Source organism: Mauremys mutica, chromosome 1 (genome assembly GCF_020497125.1).
Source record: "Mauremys mutica isolate MM-2020 ecotype Southern chromosome 1, ASM2049712v1, whole genome shotgun sequence".
NCBI classification, from domain to species: domain Eukaryota; kingdom Metazoa; phylum Chordata; order Testudines; family Geoemydidae; genus Mauremys; species Mauremys mutica.
Window position 1 is genome coordinate 124,706,671 of NC_059072.1, and position 20,530 is coordinate 124,727,200.

Here is a 20,530-nt window from a genome sequence, read left to right on the forward strand (position 1 = left end):
GAGAGGATTCAAGGTACAGGGAGGAAAGAAGGAAAGAACTTTGTAGAATAAAGCAGTATGTCTGCAATATACATTTTTCCCACTAGGTGACACCATTTAACCTCTGATAGCATATCAAACCTCACAAACATGAAATGCGTATTCAAATTGTCTCTTCCATTCTTAATTCTTATGAGGGTAATTAACAGCATTGCATGACATTTCTGCTCCATCACAGGGCACACAACAATCAATAAGGAGCACTAGCCATGATTTTTTTTAAACAATGCTGAACTGAGCAAAATAAAGATACACTGAATAGAAAGTACCACAGAACAGATATTATGTTATAGACATTTTAAACAGCAACATATGCAGGATGGCAGCAATTTTTAGAGAGTGAATTTCTGTAGCAAATCTATCACCTGGAGTCCTGTTTTTTTCCTAAAATCCTGTTTAGAGGAATTCCTTAGGAATGTTTTTTAAGTTAAAAGGTCAGTTCAAACAAGCACATTTTATTAAAGGTTTTAATTTAAATGAAAGAAAAATAGCATTCCTCCAATGTGTTGAAATGTATAGGAATTGGGTGGTGTCTTTTTAAATAGTTTGTGAGCCCGCTGGTGGTCCTCACTGGGTTCTGTGTTTTAGAAACCAGCCAGAGCAGCAGTGTACATATATGTTATTAGGCCTTGTATGTTTTGTCTATTTAGGAAACAGTAAACACCCAAGAATATTAGTGAGCTCAAAAACTTTTATGGGGATACTACCCAATGCCTATGCACTATAAATGTTTATATATTTTGATGTGTAATGGACAGTTCTAGGCCTGCTCTTGCTAACACTCATTCAAGGGCTTATACACAAGGCAGGCAAATATGCCCATTGAAATTAGGCACTTATGTAACTATTTACAGGGTCAGGGTTTCATGACTGTTTATGACCCAGTTTCTAATGCTATAAAAATATATATATTTCATGTGATATTTATACAGCTCTTTCAATGTGTTGAACATATACATGCAGAGATAATGCTCAGAAAAATTAAATGAACAAAATAAAAAGTATCCATACAGGTAAATACATAATATAAAGTGAAATACACTTGAGACGTAAGAAGACCTGAAATCCTCATTTGTGTGTGTGTGTGTCACACTCTCTCCATACAATCAAACTAAAAATGGTGATTTCAGGTTTTCCTTTTTCTCACTCATCCTTCATTTTTTTTATGAGTTTTCCTGTTTGATTTTTTCCTGTGTTTGCTTTCTAAAATTATTTTCTTGGGGTTATATTTGTAGTTTTGGAAATATTTAATGATTTGAATATATTTTAAAAATTGTAAACTGTTTCCCCTAAATAAATAATAAATTTATAAGTGAATGTGGAAGCCACCACTACAGCTGAAGTTTAAAAGAATTCAAATTCAGAAGAAGACAAATAGTGCATTTTAGTTTCATTAATGTATGACCCGGTACCCCTGGAAATTCACAAGGACCATTCATTGTTGGCCTCTGACTTACTTTGGAGATCTCTTTTTAAAGACAAAACCACACCAAACAAAAACCCTTCATATTCCTCAGTAATGGCCCAATCCTGCACCGTTTATGCCATTAACATAAATGATTGCAGGGTTAAGCCCTAAACTCTTTGACACTAACAAGGATTTATACCACTTCTTGACTCCGAAAGCAACAGTTTGCTTACAACAAAAATATGCTCTCTTAGAATGGGTCAATGGTTTCTATTGAATGAAATATCATATCTACTATAGGCTAATAGAGATGTTAAATATTTTTATTATAACACAAATATATTTAAAAAAGGCAATTTACCCATTTAAATTCAGTACCATGCCTCCTGCTATTCTTCTAATAAATCCTGCCTTTGCTCTTTCTGTAGCTGATTGGGATTGGAAATCCTCTAAGCAGATTTCTCCCTATTTTAAGTATAACCCTTTTGGCATTGTCTCATTACTTGACATGGTGGGATGTCCCCATGCTAGGCTATGCCCAAGGCTTTGAGTTTTCTGCAACTCCTTGACTACAGAATCACCAGTCTCCTGTGGAATTCAACACTGGCCATAGAAAAGGGAAAATATTCACCACTTACTCTGCACTAAAGGAAGCTGGCTGCATGTTAAAGTCAGGATAGTAGAATCTGTTTTCAGCATCTCTTTTAGACTTTGATACCAGTGCTCTGGGGGGATATGACTGCTGATTCCCAGAAACCCTTCAATACCTTAGCATTGTTGCACAAATCCATGTCCACTTCTTCTCTAGAAGGATGTGCTTAACCTGCATTAACTCCGATAGGAATGAAACATGCACATCCCAACAGTGATTGAAAAATACCCTTTAATTGTGGCAGTGACATCTAGTGGATAGAGTTCTGGACTGGGACTCGGGCGACCTGGGTTCTATTCCCAGTTATGCCATGGGCCTATTGGGTGACTTTGGGCAAGTCACACCATTGCTCTGTTTCTCAGTTCCCCATCTGTAAAACGGGGATAATGATATTGTCTCCTTTGTTAAAAGCTTTGAGATCTAGCGCTACAGAAGAGATATATTGGTTGCTAGCTACAGTGATTGAATTGAGCTGCCTCTGGGAAGAGGGCCCAGTTTCATCAAAAGAGCTGAAGCCTTGGCAAAACACTGACACAGGTTAGTATGCTGTAGGCAGTTGAGCTCTCATGGATATGGGACAATCAGTGCTCCACATTTTGTACCAGAGCAGGGGAAACTGAACAAACAGGCCAGGCAGGATGGGAGCAAGGTTCTCACCCCCACAGAAGGGAGAAATGAGATGGGCCCTGCCCTCCCCTCTCAACCAACTCTGGGGGAGGGGCAGATAGTGGAGATGTCAGAGGAGTGGTCAATACTGTGAGCAAGGGAGAAAGTAAATTTATTCTCTAAAAAGCATTTAAATTTTATCTAGCTATAAAAAGCTGAGGACCGCACTGGCAGCAGCATCACTGTGGGGCACTTTGGTTGAGATACATGCTGAATTTTGTTTAAAATTGGACTCATTATTTATGGCTGCCTCGCTTGCTATAACATTGCAACACAGGGCGTGTGCGCTAGAGATGGGAAAACCAGCAGGGCCAGCATTTCAAAACTGGCTTTCTAAATTGCACTTCCACGTGTGTGCAAGCCAACTGGGAAGCTGCTTGCATGAGGGCATCACAACAACATGCAGTTATATGACTGGGGAGCATGATGGGAATGTGCTTAACTTCACAGATACAGTTTAGTCAGCCATTTGGGGGAAATCTGACTCTCGAGCTTCTTGGTTCTTTAGTGTCTTCCTTTTATTGGATTGTTGGGACATGCTATCCAGGGATGACAGGGCCTTTCCAGTCATCTCCAGAATGCTTGCCAATGATTGCTTGCTAATGGCTTGTCTGAGGGTGGAGAAGACCCAAGGATGCTTTCACTTTATTCTTAAACATCTGTATTAATCACCTTTTTTATGTTAGCAAGGAGATGGCTTAGTGTATCACACCTGCCTTTCACCTTGAGTCCTAGACATTAAATCCTGCTTAGCTTACAATAGACAATGAATTTGGGCATCTTATCTTGCTCTGTTTTGTACAAAAATCACTGCACAATTTGTCACAGCTCATACTGGGAGCTCAAGACTAGAATAGCAGTGGTGCTGCAGGTTGAGACTAAGGTGCATCAGCATTTGACGGTACTTTGTGTATCTCTAACCAGCGCTAGTAGCCTCTCATCTTCATGAACAATGAATTTCCCCATATGAAATAATGTCCTGCTTAACTCTAAGTGGATTGCACACAATTTCTGTAGGCACTGAGTGTAGCCCAGCAAACTTGGTGGGGAAACTGAAATTCTATTCCTTTATTTAGTATCATCTATCTTTATATTTGTTGCCTCCGACCTGATTTTCTAAACATGAAAGCTCCATTCCATAAATGCTTTGTATTTTATTTTTTAAAATATTGTTCCGGCTTTTGATCATGTCATAGGCTGATTTATGAATACACTTTTATTTCAGACCAGCAATGTGTCAGGCATTTATACCACACTCATCATCACTGTGGGATGCGTGAGTGCCTATTTTTAGGGAATTATAAGAGACAGCTTCATAAATTGGAGAGAGTTCAAAGAAGAGCCATAAGACTGATCAAAGGATTAGAAAACCTGCCTTATAGCTCAAAGAGCTCATGTTATATAGCTTAACAAAGAGATGGTTAAGGGGTAACTTGATTGCAGTCTATAAGTACCTACAGGAGAAACAAATATTTACTGATGGGCTCTTCAGTCCAGCAGAGAAAAGTATAACTTCATCCAATGGCTGAAAGTTGAAGCAAGACAAATTCAGACGGGAAATAAGGCATACATTTTTAACAGCGAGAGCAATTAACCACTGGAACAACTTACAAGGATCAGTGGATTCTCCATCACAGACAATTTTTAAATGAAGATTGGCTGTTTTTCTAAAAGATCTGTCCTAGGAATTATTTTGGGCAAATTCTGTGGCCTGTGTTATACAGGAGGTGAGACTAGATGATCACAATGGTCCATTCTGGTCTTGGAATCTATGAGCTGATTCTTTGAAACTAATCAGGACTATGGGGCTAAATTCACCCCTGCTGGCACAGGGCTGGTTCCCCACCACTGCCCTTGCTTCAGGGGATATACCAAGGAAGCCCCTTTGGCGGAGGTGATTCAGTGAATGTGCTGTTTAAATGCACCCCCTGGCCAAGCAAGCTCTGGCTGAAGCCACACTTGCTGGTAGGGTGACCAGACAACAAGTGTGAAAAATCGGGACGGGGGTGGGGGTTAATAGGCGCCTATATAAGAAAAACACCCAAAAATCGGGACTGTCCCTATAAAATTGGGACATCTGGTCACTCTACTTGCTGGAGCTCTATTAGCTGGCTGTGGGTCCCATAGTGAAGAGGGGGGCAGTGTGTAGCCTTGCACTGCTGCAAGACTCCTCACCTCCAGTCAAAATGTCCATCATCAGGTGCCTGCACCATGGCTGGTCTGACCTCAGGCTGAGTGTAGTCCATGATCTCTAGCATTCCACACTGCAGCCCTTGAGGCAAGTATCCAAACCTTGTAACAGCCTTGCATTCCTTTCCTTTCGCCCATAAGGGATTCATTTCCTAAGTGGTTGTACAGTGCGTTTATACAGGAGCAGGATTTCACAAGTTTGTGTGGAAATCTGATTATTGCCAATAACAGGTATGTTTTATAATTATTTCTCTAGCTCTTTCTCTGGTCGTTTTATTTCAACTTGGCCTTTGTGTTTTTTTAAGATTGTTTTTGTAATGATCTTTGATTTTTGTAATGCTTACATGTACTAAAGGACCTTTTAAACGATCTTTATTTTCCTGAATTTAGTGCTTGTAAATAGGGGCCAGGTTGACAGTACTGGAAAGTGAAGTCCTTCATTTATTGCCACAAAAAACCCTTCCATTTATTGCCAGAAGAAGAGTTACTGCCTGGGCAGAAGTAGTTTCCTGGAGCTTCCTCATACAGCTGAGCCTCAGTGCTAACCTGAAGGAACCACTTCTAGGAGTGAGAGAGTACCTCATTTTCCATGGTCATCCAGTCCTTGGCCCTTCTGCTGAGGCTGTGGGTTTCCAATTACAGTAGCACTAATTGTGCTCGTGGTTTTTGTGATGTGGACACTTGCTCACTTGTGGACTGAGAGCACAGGGCACTGAGAACCCATCAGAGAGTAATGATTTTTGGCCAGTCCAAAACTGAGCTGGATTCATACCAGGGTCTTAGAAATGAAAGACTTCTTTCTGTATTGCACTACCAGTCCCTCAACTCAGTGCTCTGCATTCAATTAATCAGAACAGATTCTGTTAAATGCAAAACAAGACATTTTAAATAGCATTGGGCTTGTGAGACAGATAAATGTTAAAATCTAAAGAAATCTAAATTCAGATAAAAATCTAAACATTCAAAGATAAGGGTGAGAAACAACACTGGATTTTCAGATGATTTTGTGAACATGCAAATTGATGTGGAAACACTAGTAACTGCTTCTTAACTGCATTTACCTATGCAAAACTCATTTGGACAGAGACATATGCGTGATTTTGCTGAATCCAGTTGGGGACGTGGCTGTAGAATGGAACCAATTTAGTGCCCAATCCATGCAGACATTTAAAAGAAAATCTAAAAAAAAATATGGATTTATTTCTCTTATTTTCTTTCCTATTATTTTATTTTATAATACTGTATGCTGGAGGTTGGGTGAAACCTCACTGAAGCTAGTGGGCATTACAGCTACCCCTCATTCAAGATTAATATAAAAAGCAATTAAGCTGCTTTATGGAATAGATAGCTGAAACAAGAGGAGCCACTGCCCAAAACTCAGGACACATGCTTGAGTAGGAGTTGAGCCATGTGGTCTGAGGGGTTTTCCCTGGAATCTGAATGTAAATGTGGAGGTCTGGGTATTCTTTAATGGAGCTGAGAGAGAGAGAAGAAACATGACAAAAACACAGAAAAGGCAGCAAGGAAACCCCAGAGACAGCCAGAGATGCCTTGTAGCATGACTCTGAGAAAAAGTGAAGAGAGAGAGCTTTTTGGTAGAGTGCTGGCTGGAAAGAGGCTTGGAATTGTGAGCTAAGAAACTGTTTCCTGTTGTTTGATGACTACTATGTTCAGGGAAACAAGGCTTTATATACATTCATTGTAAATAAACAGGATTGCACCAAAGAAATACCTGACTCCATTATCAATTTCTCCTCTTAATGGAAACAACCCACAAGACCTTGAATATCAGCTATCTGCTCTGGTCAAAAGGGGTAATACTAGTATAGAAGCACCTGGAGGCCCCAATCACAACCAGGTCTTCAGTGTGCCAGGTGCAGTACAAAGACACTGTTCCTGCCCCAAAGAGCTTACAATCTATCTTCATCTTTGTGGTAAAGTTCTGCATGGATTGTGTGGCTGCTGTCTAAGAAGCTGTGGGGAACATATGAAATGAAAAATCCTTTGGTTCTGACTGATGGATTAGCAGAGTTTGAACCCCAAACCTGAAGTGATGACACTGACATCATAATATAACTATCATCATATTACAACACAGCTCAATGTAATAGAGTCATATCTCATTACTATGTCACAATATGACATCATGATGATCCTGTCCTCCAAATGCAAATCCATGCAGTCTGGATTTATTTTAGCTCTCTCAGACACACCTGGTTTGATTTCCCCGCTGAACCATTTACACAGCCTTAATTCAGGCTCCGTCTACCCTTGGAGCTGGGGTGTGATTCCCAATTTGAGTAGACATACTCACACTAGCTTTCATCAAGCTTGTGTGCTAAAAATAACAGCATAGCCACGGTACCATGGGCAGTGGCGACAAGTACTTACTCATTGGGTCCGGGTGGGTTTGTACTTGGGGATGCTAGCCTGTGCCACTGATTGCCCCTGATACTGTGGCTACACTATTATTTTTAGAGCACTAGCTCCAACAGAGCTAGCATGTATCTGTCTTCCAGCTGTCTTCCCAGCTGCAATATAAACATACCCAGAAAGTGCCATACAATTAACTATGTGCTACAGAATGCACAGTGTATTCAGATCAGCCAAAGCCAATCACAGCTGTCTGTGTTCTGGTCACATTCCTCACTACCCAATCCAGTGGATCCTTTGAGAAAAAGAGACCTTCCCTTTCCTCATCCACTGCACAGTCTTGCCCTGACTCACACACACTGAACTCCTTGAAAATAATCTGTCAATGTTTTTAAACTAAACCCTGCCCCTTTCTAGATATGCGTGTTTTCCTTCTCCATCCCCCAGTTGCTACCCCCACTATGTTGTCCATTTCACAATCAATTAGAGACTACCTGAAATGGCTGCCAGTGGTACCGACGGACATTAGCGAGCCTACAAATCCCAGTCAGAGGGGCTGCTGGAAGCCTTGCTTTAGGCCAGACTCCCCACCGAACGATGGCTTGGATTCAGTGTCAGGAAACATATGACCTCACAGCAGACATATGACATGGTATCACACACTTTCTGACTCAACTTGACCGATCTCTGTCCACAACTCATCAGCGTATCCTCCCATAGGTCACTTAAGAGGGACAATGCAATAAAAGACCCAGCATGGCAGATGCTGGCAGAGGTCAGTTGACTCGGGCTTCGTGGCTATAGAATTGCAACGTAGATGGTTGGACTCAGGCTAGAGCCCAGGCTCTGAGACCCCCATGATGGGGGAGGATCTCAGATCCTGGGCCCTAGCCCAAGCCGAAACATCTACAACTGCAGTTTTATAGCCCCGTGAGCCCACGTCAGCTGACCCAGGCTCTGAGACTTGGTGCCGCAGGTGTTTTATCAGCATGTAGACATACCCAACAAACCAACAAGATCACCTTTTGATTTGACAAGGCCATTCTTTACTACAGAAGTCCAGCATAGACCAAAAGAAACAGCTTATTGTTATAACTAACTGCTCATTATGTTTCAGAATCTGCAATAATAAAGCCGACGAAGGATGGAGCAAAAGAAGAAGAGACAATACAGACTATTGCTAGATATAAAACCTCTTATTGTATTACTTTCCTGCTGAGTACTTTTAGTGGGCAAGAACTGGTGCAGGCTGGCATCCTCCTCCCGAAAAACCAAACCTTTAAATGTAATTCAAACACCACACCCCTGTGAGCTTTCTATTGCGTGACTGACTTGCAAACAAATCCACACACTTGTTGCTGAGGCTTAGCTGTTAATAATGTACTAATGATCTGCAGAAGAAAAATATCTGGCATTAATTACTATACCTTTTATTTGAACTGAAATGTATAAGTAGCTTAGCCACATCTTGCACTTCAAAAACCAGAGCAGGCAACTCTGTCCATTATGACTAACTTCAACTCAGAGTATTTATTTATTTAAGGATTTTATTGCTCTCTGTTAGCTAAGTGATTAGTGAAGACCAAATGCAAGGCACTAATCAAAGAATGAAGGACTTTTGAAGGAAATTGATTCTGCTTGCAAGGGGAAATGTGCCTTTTATTACAAATGATTAACTCTGCAAGAATTCAAAACCAGTGGTAAAACAAATAAATACATATAAATTGCAGAACAAACCTTCAAGCTCTACTGCAGGGAGACACAATAAATAATCGGAAACCTGTGACTAATTATATAAATGCCAAAAATTGATACTGATGTGAAGAAGGGGAAGTTTCCTTGGCAGTTTCAGTGACAGATAGAAAAACAGGATAAAATTACTATTTTTCAACTTCAAGAGTAGGCATCCAGTAGCAGTTAAAAACTGGGTCATGGAGAATACTTGGTTACCATCAACTCAAATAAGTTTTAGATCTGATGGATTATCCATTATTCAAATGTTGCTATGCACCAATATATTGACAAAACTCACTATCCATAGCTGGTTGGGGCCAATGTCTCAGTTTCCCTTGTTCTGATGAAGCAGAGCAACTCCCATTCTGTTGTACAGTCCACTCTATTAACAGCTGGGGATGCAATTGTGAGTGTGCTCTAGTGATAGCTTCACAACTCCTACACTTGGATCCATGCAGTTATACCTCTGAGCCCATGCAGAACCCTGTGGAATCAAGGGGACTCTCAACAGTCACATGAGTCTGCTCATATAGATCCAGTAGCAGGATTTGAGCCTTTATTTAGATCCCTGCTGTGTCTGTAAGGAACAATAGCATGAAAAATGCAGTGGAAACCTCCTGAGGAGTGTGGAGGGAGAAGGTCTTTATCTTGTGCTTCCTTCTGGATCTTTTAATTCATCAAAACTAGGGAATCTCGGGGAAAAAAACACCAACCTAAGATTGAGTCTTAGCTAATTGGCTGTCTTTTTATTGTTTTCTACCAGTTTTCTTTGCTAATGTTCCCTTTTCCATCCAAGGACTCTCAAGCTACATGGCACAAACTCCCAGTGAAAGCAGGCCATGGGAAGGTACATTATGCCATGGTGTCCTCCATTTAGTGAATGATAGCACCAAGAAACACTACACTTACTACATGTCTTGTTCTGCCTTGTCTCCTACAATTTTATGTCCATTTTCCTTAATCCCTCATGTCTCACTTAAAACTTCATTCCTGCCCTCCCTAAGAACACCAAACAGTGGATTATGAGTTGAGATGAGAAGCTGGAGAGAGAGACTTCTGTCTTGATCCTAAAATGGAATAATTTAGCAAGGATAGGTCAAAGTCTATCACCAGACATAGGTGTGTCTTGATCCACTGGCTAAATCATTTATCAGGACATCTTTGAAGAGTTTTACTATTAGGATTTCCATGTTTCTTCCTCTGCACTCCTGATAACATAAGTAATGGAATGTGTTGGTTCTTGATGTTGAAGGCTTATCAGCAGGTCCTCTCTCTTTCAGGTTTTCCTCAGTTACAGTGGTATCGACCCCAAACTCTTGGGGGTGGGGCTGTATCTTCCTCTGTGCTTGTACAAAACCAAGTACACTGTTAACACTCTAATACTCTGATCAGCCAATGAGCTGATATAGGTGTAAGGGCACTTCAGTGACCCATGTTATTGTTTACTGTGTACAATTCTGACTTGAGATGTCCATTTTGTCCCATGAGAACAAAATGAGCAGTTCAGATTCTTCTAAAAGAAAACTGTAAATTGGCCTGCATAGGTCCAGTCATCAATTCTAGTGGGCATCCAGGGCTGAGAGATGTCAAGCAACTCCTAATAGAGTGGGCTGACACCCAGATTTTGGTATTTCATAGATTGTTTAGATTTTAAGGCCAGAGGGACCCTTATGATCATTTAGTCTGACCTCCTGCATAACACATGCTGTAGAATTTCACTCAATGATTTAGAATCCAGTTCAGGAAAGCCTCCCTACCCAGGAAAGGACTTGAGCACAGGCTTAAATGCTTTCCTGAGTTGGAAACTGAGTTTTAGTTTTCTGAATCAGATAATTTTTGAAGTTGTGCTTTGGTATAATCTTTGTCCAAGTAGAGATTTAGATAACCAAGTTTGGCTAGGGTCAATACGCTGAAAATTTAACTTAATAGTGTGCACTGTGTTCTTGTTCACTCAGAAACCATCAAGTGTCCTCTGACATATACTGCATATTATTTTGTTGGATCTGAGGTTGTTTCTGCACCTAGAATAGTTAGTATTCCAAAGAAACAGTTACCATGGATGTTTTGTCTGCCTCTTCTAAATCAAATCCCAACTGCAGTAGCCATAGTCTGGCTCTTTCAGTTGTCACAGGAGCCATATCAGATAGATCTCGCTTTGATAGTATGGTCCAAGTGGACCTGTCTTCTCCTTAGCAAACTCATCATCATCAACATCAGAGCAATAGTTTCCTACCGGTTACCTAGACGCACCAGCAAAGAGAACAGCAATGGGAAATACAAGAAACTTCTATTGGTGATAGTCCTTGAAGTCAAATGGCAGCTTTATCTCTGTTATGAATCCTTATCAAAAGAGCAGTGGCTGTACCTTCCTGGGAGAAATCCCTGGGATTTGAAAGCAAAGGGTTAAGAATCCTGGAACCTGGTGATAGAAATGTAGGTCCAAATCATTTGCTCCTTCTCCAGAATAAATACAAGCCTTTCCTTGGACTCTGTTCCAAGTGACTCCTGTGTGATCTCATGTAACAGCAAGTTCATTTCCCCTTCTTTTCTTCAGCTTCTTTCCAGAATTGCCCACTTCACTTCTTTCTCCCACAGGGAGCCCACAAGCTCACCATCAGCCACATGCTTCCCTCAGCACTTACTGCTCAGTTACAGACAGAAAAAGGGCTGTAAAATATCATCTTAGTGTGGTAAATATCTGCTCCCTATGTGTCTTCCTAAACATACGGTACGTAATGAGTTTACTGACCCACACACATTTTTCTTCCTGTCAGCACTGCACAACCAATATTGCTATAGGTCGGCAAGCAGCATTTTGTTCTGCTTTACACATCATCCACCAAATGACCAGCTCATTTCTGAGTCACCGAAAGCTTTGGGAGTCTGGGAGAAGTTTCAAGGGAATCTTGGGTGCTGAGGAAGAATTTAGATTTTGGATGGCAACCATGAAATTTTGGCAGTTTCAACCAGGGAAAAATTGGTGGCTTAACTGAGGTCTGCATAATTTAAGGATATCAATGGGAGTTTTGCCTGAGTAAAGTCTGCAGGATTTGGCCTGCAGTTTTTAAATGAAATATGATATTACTATTATTATTACTGATACTGCTGTTTGGCAGAAAAAAGTTTTTTATTCCTTTCCCTGTAGCATTATGAAGAATCTGTTTTTATGACAGGTTAATTTGTTACTTTAAAAAGTAACCATTTAAGAAACCCTGCAGTCAAGGAATGAGAGCAGCAGATTATCTAGTAAACTGATTCACTGACAGGAAATCCTTTTGGTCTAATATTTTTAACATACAGGAAGCTGTAGCTACCTTCCATCTGTACACCTGAGCACATAACCCAGCAATGTCCCCTCCTAGGAAAACCATGTGGGCAACTGCCCTCAATGGAATTTCTCAGAGGACCCTTTACAAAGCCCCCAGCATCTTCCAGAGAGAGATTAAAGGAGAAATTAAAAAAAGCAGTGACAGCTGCCAGCAATAGCAAAGGGTGAGGAGAGGGAACTATCTAAGCTCCCCATACTCCTGCAAGGCCAAGAATTGGGTGGTGTAACTCACCCTCCCTCCCAGCAGCATGAAGGGGTGGTGCCTTTACATCTCCAGCAGCCCTGATAATGTCAGCAATTTGATCAGCCATCCTTTGGAACAGGGGAGTAGGTGTGTAGAGGGTGATATAATGGGGAGGCTCTGGTGACACCTTCACAGCTCCAGACCATACTCCATAACGGATCAAAAAATGTTCTGCTCTCTGGCACCTGCGTTCTCTCAGAGAGCAGCAGAAGGAACAGGAGACCCCTCAGATCTTGGGGCCATATAGGGGAGAGGAGTTTATGCAGAGAGAGAGAGTGGGCCCATCATCTGAGGGACTTCTTGAGAAGCTTTATTTTTTTAAAGGAAGGAATTAACAGCCAGGCCAAAAGGCTGCTGAGAATGGTCCATATAGAAGGGGAAACAAAACATATCAATAACTAGATAAAAATATATAGAGAGTAAATAGTGAGGCCAGGGTCAAAGGTGTAAAGGGAGCCTGTGGGTAGGAAGGCTAGTCTGACTGGGATTTTTTGAATGATGATTCCAAATCTTTTTTTTTTAAATTATCCAGCTCTGCCCAGTTAGCCTTATTATGTGATCTAATCGGAGTTGCTCTCATCCTTCCTTTCCGTCTTATTGTACGTTCCATGCTAGCCCATCGCTAGTTTGTAAAGCTTCTCAAGGAGAGGGATCACTGTGTTTGTACAGTGCCGAGCACGATGGGGTCCTGATCATGATGGATGCCTATGGGCACTTCTGGAATCAAATAATAATAAATAATAATAAATAATACAGCATTGCTGCCTCTAACAATGCTGCTTATTATAGCTAACCACACATTTGAAGTCAATAGGAATGGAGTTGAGCTAAGCACCTTGTAGGATTGAGGTCTTCAGAGAAGAACTACACTATCAGTCCAGAATTGTACTGGAAAATCAGAGAAGGGCTAACATAGCTCACATAAGTAGGCCAGAGTTAAAACAATACCTTCAAACAGACTGCATCAGAATGACTGCAAGCCATCCTTCAGTGGAGCTTTACTCACATGCCCTGCAACCCCCAATCACACATGCCTAAGAATCACATTAATTGTTTTATGGCCTCACAGCCTTATGGTCATATTGTCTTTGACATGTGCTTTTGAAATACAGCATTATTTATGGTCCCAAAATAAGGACCAGCTTGGGCCAGTTGGCTTGCACAGGTATTTTCATGTGTGACTATTGGACACAATACGTTAGAAGTAACACAAAGGATTTTAAGAGATGAGAAGCTACTGGAAGGGTTTGACCAACTGAGATAGTAAGTGAAACAGAGGGAGGGGGAAAAAAAAAGGAAATGAGAGACAGAGGGAAAAAGAAAGAAGCAGTTTTTGTAGAAAAGAAGTCATAAAAATTGGAGATGGGGGGAGGGGGAGCTGTATCAATGTTTAAAGTGATTGTGGCCTTTTCAGTAAATTATCCTTGCACTTGGGCGTTCCTGTTTTCCGCTTGTCTGAGTTAACTCTCTCACACCCTTCCCAGCCACCGCCTCCATTAGACGTGGCCTTTGTTACAGTGAGGCTCCTCTATTTATCAATCTATGGGACCCAGTAGGAGGCAATTGGCTCTGACTCCCATTACATTTATCCTCTGACCATTGTTTTGCTAGCACAGTCTAAAATGCAATTAGAGTCAAATGCTTTCCCAACATTTTTAAGAAAACAAAGTACTTTCATCAAAACCATTGCCAAGATTTTATGAGCAAACATGAATCCCTTTCCAAAATTAATCATTTTCCAAGGCGAAGGCAAGCTGAGTTATCTACTGCCATTATGGCAGTAAACTGTGCTACTACTTCAAGTGCTTGGGGAGAAGAAGCTATAGATCAAGAATGGAAGTGCATTAAAAGAAACTTAAGGCAGGTTTATTTGTTTCCCCACAAACATAAACATGGTATAGTAGCCTGCACTCTTCTCAAGCCACTATTTACACATCAATCCCGTAAGAGCAACTTAACAGCCTAATGATACAAACACAGAAAGGCCTTTACCCTCTGTGTATTGAGCAAGCAATATTCCCCGTGTCCCGGGATACACTTGCTTTATAGACAGATTTCTAAAAGGAGGAAAAGGCTTTCTTTACAAAGCAGCCTTCTAATTACTGGAGCAGATCCTACCAGCCTTACGTGGAAGTCAATGGGACTCCTTGCAGAGTAGGTTCTACTCAATAAAGGGCAGGGGGAGGAAGGGCAGAATCAGGCCTAATGTAATTTAAAGTAGCTGGAAGAGCAAATGCTACAACATAAGCAAATTTTCAACTGAAAACTAAGAGGTAAAAATTCCCTTTGTCTACCATAGGCCAGATCCTGTATTCCTTGTTCACCCGAAGCTCCTGCTGAAGTCAATGGCAGACTTAGGGTTGCCAACAGTCCCTTATTACAAAGGATATCCCTTATTTTTTACTCTCTCTACATCAAGATCTGGAATTGCTGAGTGCTGCAAAAAGTAGCAAGAAATACCCTGGGTGAATGTAGGTGAGTACTGCTTATTAATTATTATTATTATTAATAACATAAATAAATAAATAATAAGTAATAATAATATCAGGAGGAGGAGTAAGGTGGGGGTGCTCAGAAGACAGTCCCTTATTTTTAAAATACAATGTTGGCAGCCTTAGTGGCAGTACACAAGAAATACAGTGTTGGGCCCCTCCTTTTATTCTTTGCACGGAACTGACAACATTATGTGCAAATCGGAGCTTCTTGAGTGACCTAGAACACAAAATGACAGGCCACTTGCACGATCTATGAATGGATGGATATGCTGCTTTCTTGCTCGGTCTTGAAGGTGAAAAAAAAAAGTGTGTTTGGAAAATACTTTAATTTTTTTTCTTGAGATCCTAAATTAGCAAGAGTCAAATCCTTCCCTCAAGCATACAAGCCATATGCAGGGGAACAGAGACTGAGAGATGAAGGAATCCTTCTGCCCCACAACACTGACTGGAGGTAAATAGATTTGTGAAAGGGTGGATCCACTGGTCCAGTGCCTGTCTACTCCCCCACCCCTGACCCACCATCAAGCCCCCCCAGTGCATCAGTCCCTTGGAAACTCCCAGGTCTGTGCTGTGGGGTACAGGGTTGTGTACCCCTTTGCATGGCCTGCCCAAATCCTCCCCCATCCCTTGCAGTGGAACCACACCAGTACTACTTTGACACATACACCGGGGATGCTGTGGAGGCAATTTTTTCCCCCCTCCAGGATCTATGTGTAGACTTTATGAACATTATGAATACGCTTAATCACTTTCTCCTCCATGTGCTTCACTGCTAATTGCTGAGTCCAGGGGTCTTTGGTTTCCATCTAATCTAATCCATCCAAGATTCATCATCACAATGTCTGAACATGTGGCAACAACTAATGACATTGCTAAGAGATGAAACCTGCATTCCTTGCTTTAATAATTTGGGATCTTAAAGAGCTTTTGTTTACATTCAAAACAAGCCAAACCAATCTACTCACCCTCAAAAGGTGTACTTATGGGAAAGCTGAAGTATTCTGAGCTGTCTTTTTACTGCAAGTATGTACAACACAGCACAATGGGGGCCTGCTCATTGACTGGATTGCATTTTACATGTATAACAACATCATCACCACCATACTAAGGTGTACTAACTAAATAACACACTCACTCGCTCTTTAAAACCTCAATGAATTACAACTCCCAGCACCATTATTGTTTGTGGAAGAATGCCACCATTCTGCTCAAACTATTCTAAGGCTGACTCATATCCTGCTAATTCACACAACACAACCATTTCCAGTGGTGCTGGAACACTTTTACAATGGGGGGTGCTGAAAGCCAGTGACCCCCAAACTTTTTTATTTCATCCCCCCCACCTCTGTCTGACCCCCACTCCTCCAGAGCTGGGGCCAGGAGTGGGGCTGTGGCTCTGGGAGTGGGGGCCACAGACAGGGGTAAGGGAGCCGAGGCTGAGACCACAGCTGGGGGTGGGAGCAGAGTCTTGGGCGCAGGACCAGCAGCAGCCGTGACCCCGGGTACGGGACCAGGAGTGGAACCCCAGCCACCAGCGGGGGTGCTGCAGCACCCCCTGCACCCCTAGTTCCTGCGCCTATGACCATTTCTGCAAGGTACACACAATATGTCCTAGCCTATCAATAGAAAAGTGTGCTGAAGTGCATTTCAGTCTAATGAAACATTTTGTTTGGCTTCCAATGTTTATTATATAATAAGGGAAGCATCAGGGTATTTTAGGAAGCCATCTTCCTAGTGATGTACTCTCACTGTAGGAGTTGCCATATTGGATCAGACCTGTGGCCAGCTAGTCCAGTATCCTGTCTCTGACAGTGGCCAGAACCAGAACCTACCAAGAAAGATGCAAGTAGGCAGATGTGAGATGATCGTCCCCTGCAACATTAGGGTGATTTACAATTGTTAGAGACTTGCTAACACCCTAAAATGTGAAGTTTAGTGTCCCTTCCAAACTAGGGGTAACCACAAAAAAAATCCCCTTTCCCTTATTGTGGAGCAGGAGTGCACGTGCTACAGAGAGGAGGCTTGAGGGACAGGGGAATCTATTTATTTGTTTTCACCTTGAAGTAGAACCACAGCCAACTTGGGAGATATCATCACTTGGCAAACAACTTATATTGAGCGCACTTACTGGAAATGTTTCCACTTGGTGCCTGTGCCCACAACCCTTGATCTCAAGAGTAAGGACTAAGCATACGAGTTAGGCCCTGTATTGATGATATAAACACACTGTTCAATCTGCAGGCGGCTCCACTGGGACATTAAAAAAAACAACAACCCTCACACTTGGAACAATCTGGTATGTGCCAAAAGCAAGACATTTAGAAGCGTTTTTATGAGACTCAGGATAAAATCTCTCTTGGAAAGAGAGCATCCAAATAAGGAGAGAGCTATAATTCAAGGCAGGGAAATCACCTTAATCTTTCCTTTCATTAGGTGGCAGAATTTTGACAAGGGACTCCCAAGGGATGCTCCAGCACATTGCTGAGTCTGACTAGTGCATTTGGCACTGTCAGAGCTGAGCCATCATAACTGTGTGCAGTCATTTCAGTGAAATATGCATATAATTAAACAAACCGGGCCAGCCCCGTGGCTGGTGTAAATCAGCCTAACTCTGGTCACTATGTTTTACACCATCTGTGTGCACCGATGGCTAGATTAACGCACAGGCAAACTAGGCAAGTGCGGAGGACCCAGATTCATGGGGTGGGAGTGCGGGGGGTGTCACGATGGAGGGCTGGCCAGTCCAAACCTGAGCGGTGCTGCGACCCTGTGCACCAGGTTGCAATGCCACTTGCTCAAATTTGGCACATTTCTCCTGCCATCATAACAGAGGGAGTCTGGAGCTAAACCTGAGTGGTGACGCAACCTTGCATCTTAAGCAGATTCTGTCCATGTACCTACTTAAAAGTGAGGGGGCCATGGCCCAGGTGGGCCCCTCCTCCTGCTCCCCAACTCCAAGGCCTATGCAACAAAATATTTTTTTCTAGGCAGGACAGTGTGTCAAGGCAGTTTGTTATTCATATTAGAAGCTGGGGCCCAGAAGCTTATTGTTATGTCCTAGGGGCAGCCGGTGTAGGAAGCAATCACTTGAGGCCAGAGAGCAGACAGCTAACCAAAACCTCCATTTTATTTACAGAAACAGAGAGCTCACTCAGCCGGTTGAAACCGGCTGAGCTATCCCTTAATAGTCTAACTCAGTTGCCATAGTAACAAAACCCATGACAACCAAATACATAACATATTCCTCCCCCCCTAATAAGAACATCCCCTAAATAAAACACACACTAAACTAAAGAAGGAGGGTAGACTGCCTCCATTCCCGGCTAAACCCTGGGGATTATTTTGCCCCATAACCGTGGGTTCGCCCTAACTAAAGATCCAGCCGATGAGGAGGCCTTCTGTCTCTAGGTGGATTACGGCGAACTTCTGGTGTTGTTGCACCCGAAAGTACTAGGGGCTCAGGGTCCGCAGCACGAATAGGTGAGGAGGTGGTATCAGCTCGTGCTGGGCAAAGGGGTATCTCAGCTGCCGGCAGTAATGGAGGAGAACAGTCAGGAACAGGTGACTCATGATTCGGTGTCTCACCAGGAGGGGTGAAGTCAGACCCCTCAACTGCAGATGGGGCCTGAAGACTGCATGACCTGGCAACAGCTGATCTACATGTCGCCACCAGGTAAGATTCTCTGCAGTCCGGACTGTATAGGAAACAGGTCCTGTTTGAGTGATGACTGTGGCCGGGACCCATTTAGCTCTGGAAGTATAATTCCGAGCCAAAACTGGCTGTCCCGGGCTAAAGGTTCGGTCTTTTGCTCTGGGTGCCCGTCTGATTACTTGATATTGCTGCTGATGTTGCACAGTTTGTCTGGGTTCAGAAGGTTTCAGCAGATCAAAGCAAGTGCGCAGCTGTCGTCCCATCATTAGAAAGGCTGGGGAAGCCTGGGTCGTAGCATGAGGTGTGTTTCTATAGGAAAGTAAGAAGGTATCCAGACGCTTTTGAATGGAGTGTTGTCCCTTTGCTGATTTCAAAGCGTTTTTCATTGTCTGCACAAATCTTTCAGCTAATCCGTTGGTGGACGGATGATATGGTGCTGACGTGATGTGGTGTGTCCCATTTGCCTTCATAAAATTTTGAAACTCCTGAGAGACGAACTGCGGTCCGTTGTCGCTCACAAGTTGTTCTGGCAGACCAAAACGACTAAAGAGTCCTCGTAGTTTTTGGATAGTACTCTCTGCAGTAGTGGACTGCATTATAGAGACTTCTGGCCATTTAGAATGGGCATCTACTGCCACCAAGAACATGCTTCCTTCAAGGGGGCCAGCAAAGTCAACGTGAATACGTTGCCACGGGTTTTCAGGCCAGTCCCATGGGTGTAGGGGTGCCCACTGGGGTGCATTTCTTACACTCTGACATGACATACAAGCTTTTGCCTTCTCTTCAATAGCACTGTCCAATCTAGGCCACCAAAAATAGCTTCGTGCAATTTCCTTCATGCGCACTATTCCACAGTGACCGGAATGTAGCTGTTCTAACATCTGTGATCTCAGGGGTGGTGGAATAATGACACGCCTCCCCCACAACAAACAACCAGATTGGACCGATAACTCCGTCCGCCTGGACATGTAGGGAACAAGGTCGGGTGAGACCGGAGAGGTTTGTCGAGATTTTCCATGCATCACCAGGTCCATAACTTGGGATAATACTGGGTCAACGCGGGTTGCCTTCTTTATCTGAGTAGCAGTGATGGGTGTATTCTCTACCTGTTCAAAGTAGAAGATTTCCTTTTGGGCACTATCTTGATGTTTGACCGGTAAAGGCAACCTTGAGAGGCCATCTGCATTGCCGTGCAGAGTGGATTTCCGATATTTGATTTCATATGTGTGTGCAGAAAGTATCAATGCCCAACGTTGCATACGACTAGCAGCTAATGGGGGAATGCCTGTGTAGGGTCCAAAAATTGATGTCAGAGGTCGATGGTCTGTAAGAAGAGTAAACTTTCGCCCAAACAGGTACTGATGAAACTTCCTAATTCCAAAAACAATTCCTAATGCCTCACGTTCGATTTGGGCGTAGTTAGTTTCTGCTTTGCTTAGAGTGCGTGAAGCAAAAGCAATAGGTCTCTCTTCTCCCGAAGGCATAATGTGTGACACGACCGCTCCCACTCCATAAGGGGAAGCATCGCAGGCCAATTGCAGGGGTAAGGATGGATCAAAGTGCGTTAGAACTTCAGAATTTAACAATGCATCCTTAGCTTTGTTAAATGCAACATCACAGGCTTCAGTCCACTTCCAGGCCTTGTTCTGCCCAAGGAGCTCATGAAGTGGTTTTAGCAGTGTGGCTAACTGTGAGATGAACTTTCCATAATAGTTCAGTAGTCCTAGAAATGAGCGTAGCTGGCTTACA

At 42.6% G+C, this 20,530-nt stretch overlaps 1 protein-coding gene across 8 annotated transcripts in view; it reads right to left on the bottom strand.

Annotated features, from left to right (window-relative positions):
- Nucleotides 1-20,530, bottom strand: part of SCUBE1 (signal peptide, CUB domain and EGF like domain containing 1) — a 328,071-nt gene that overhangs the window by 59,692 nt on the left and 247,849 nt on the right. The gene's annotated exons all lie outside the window — the stretch shown is intronic.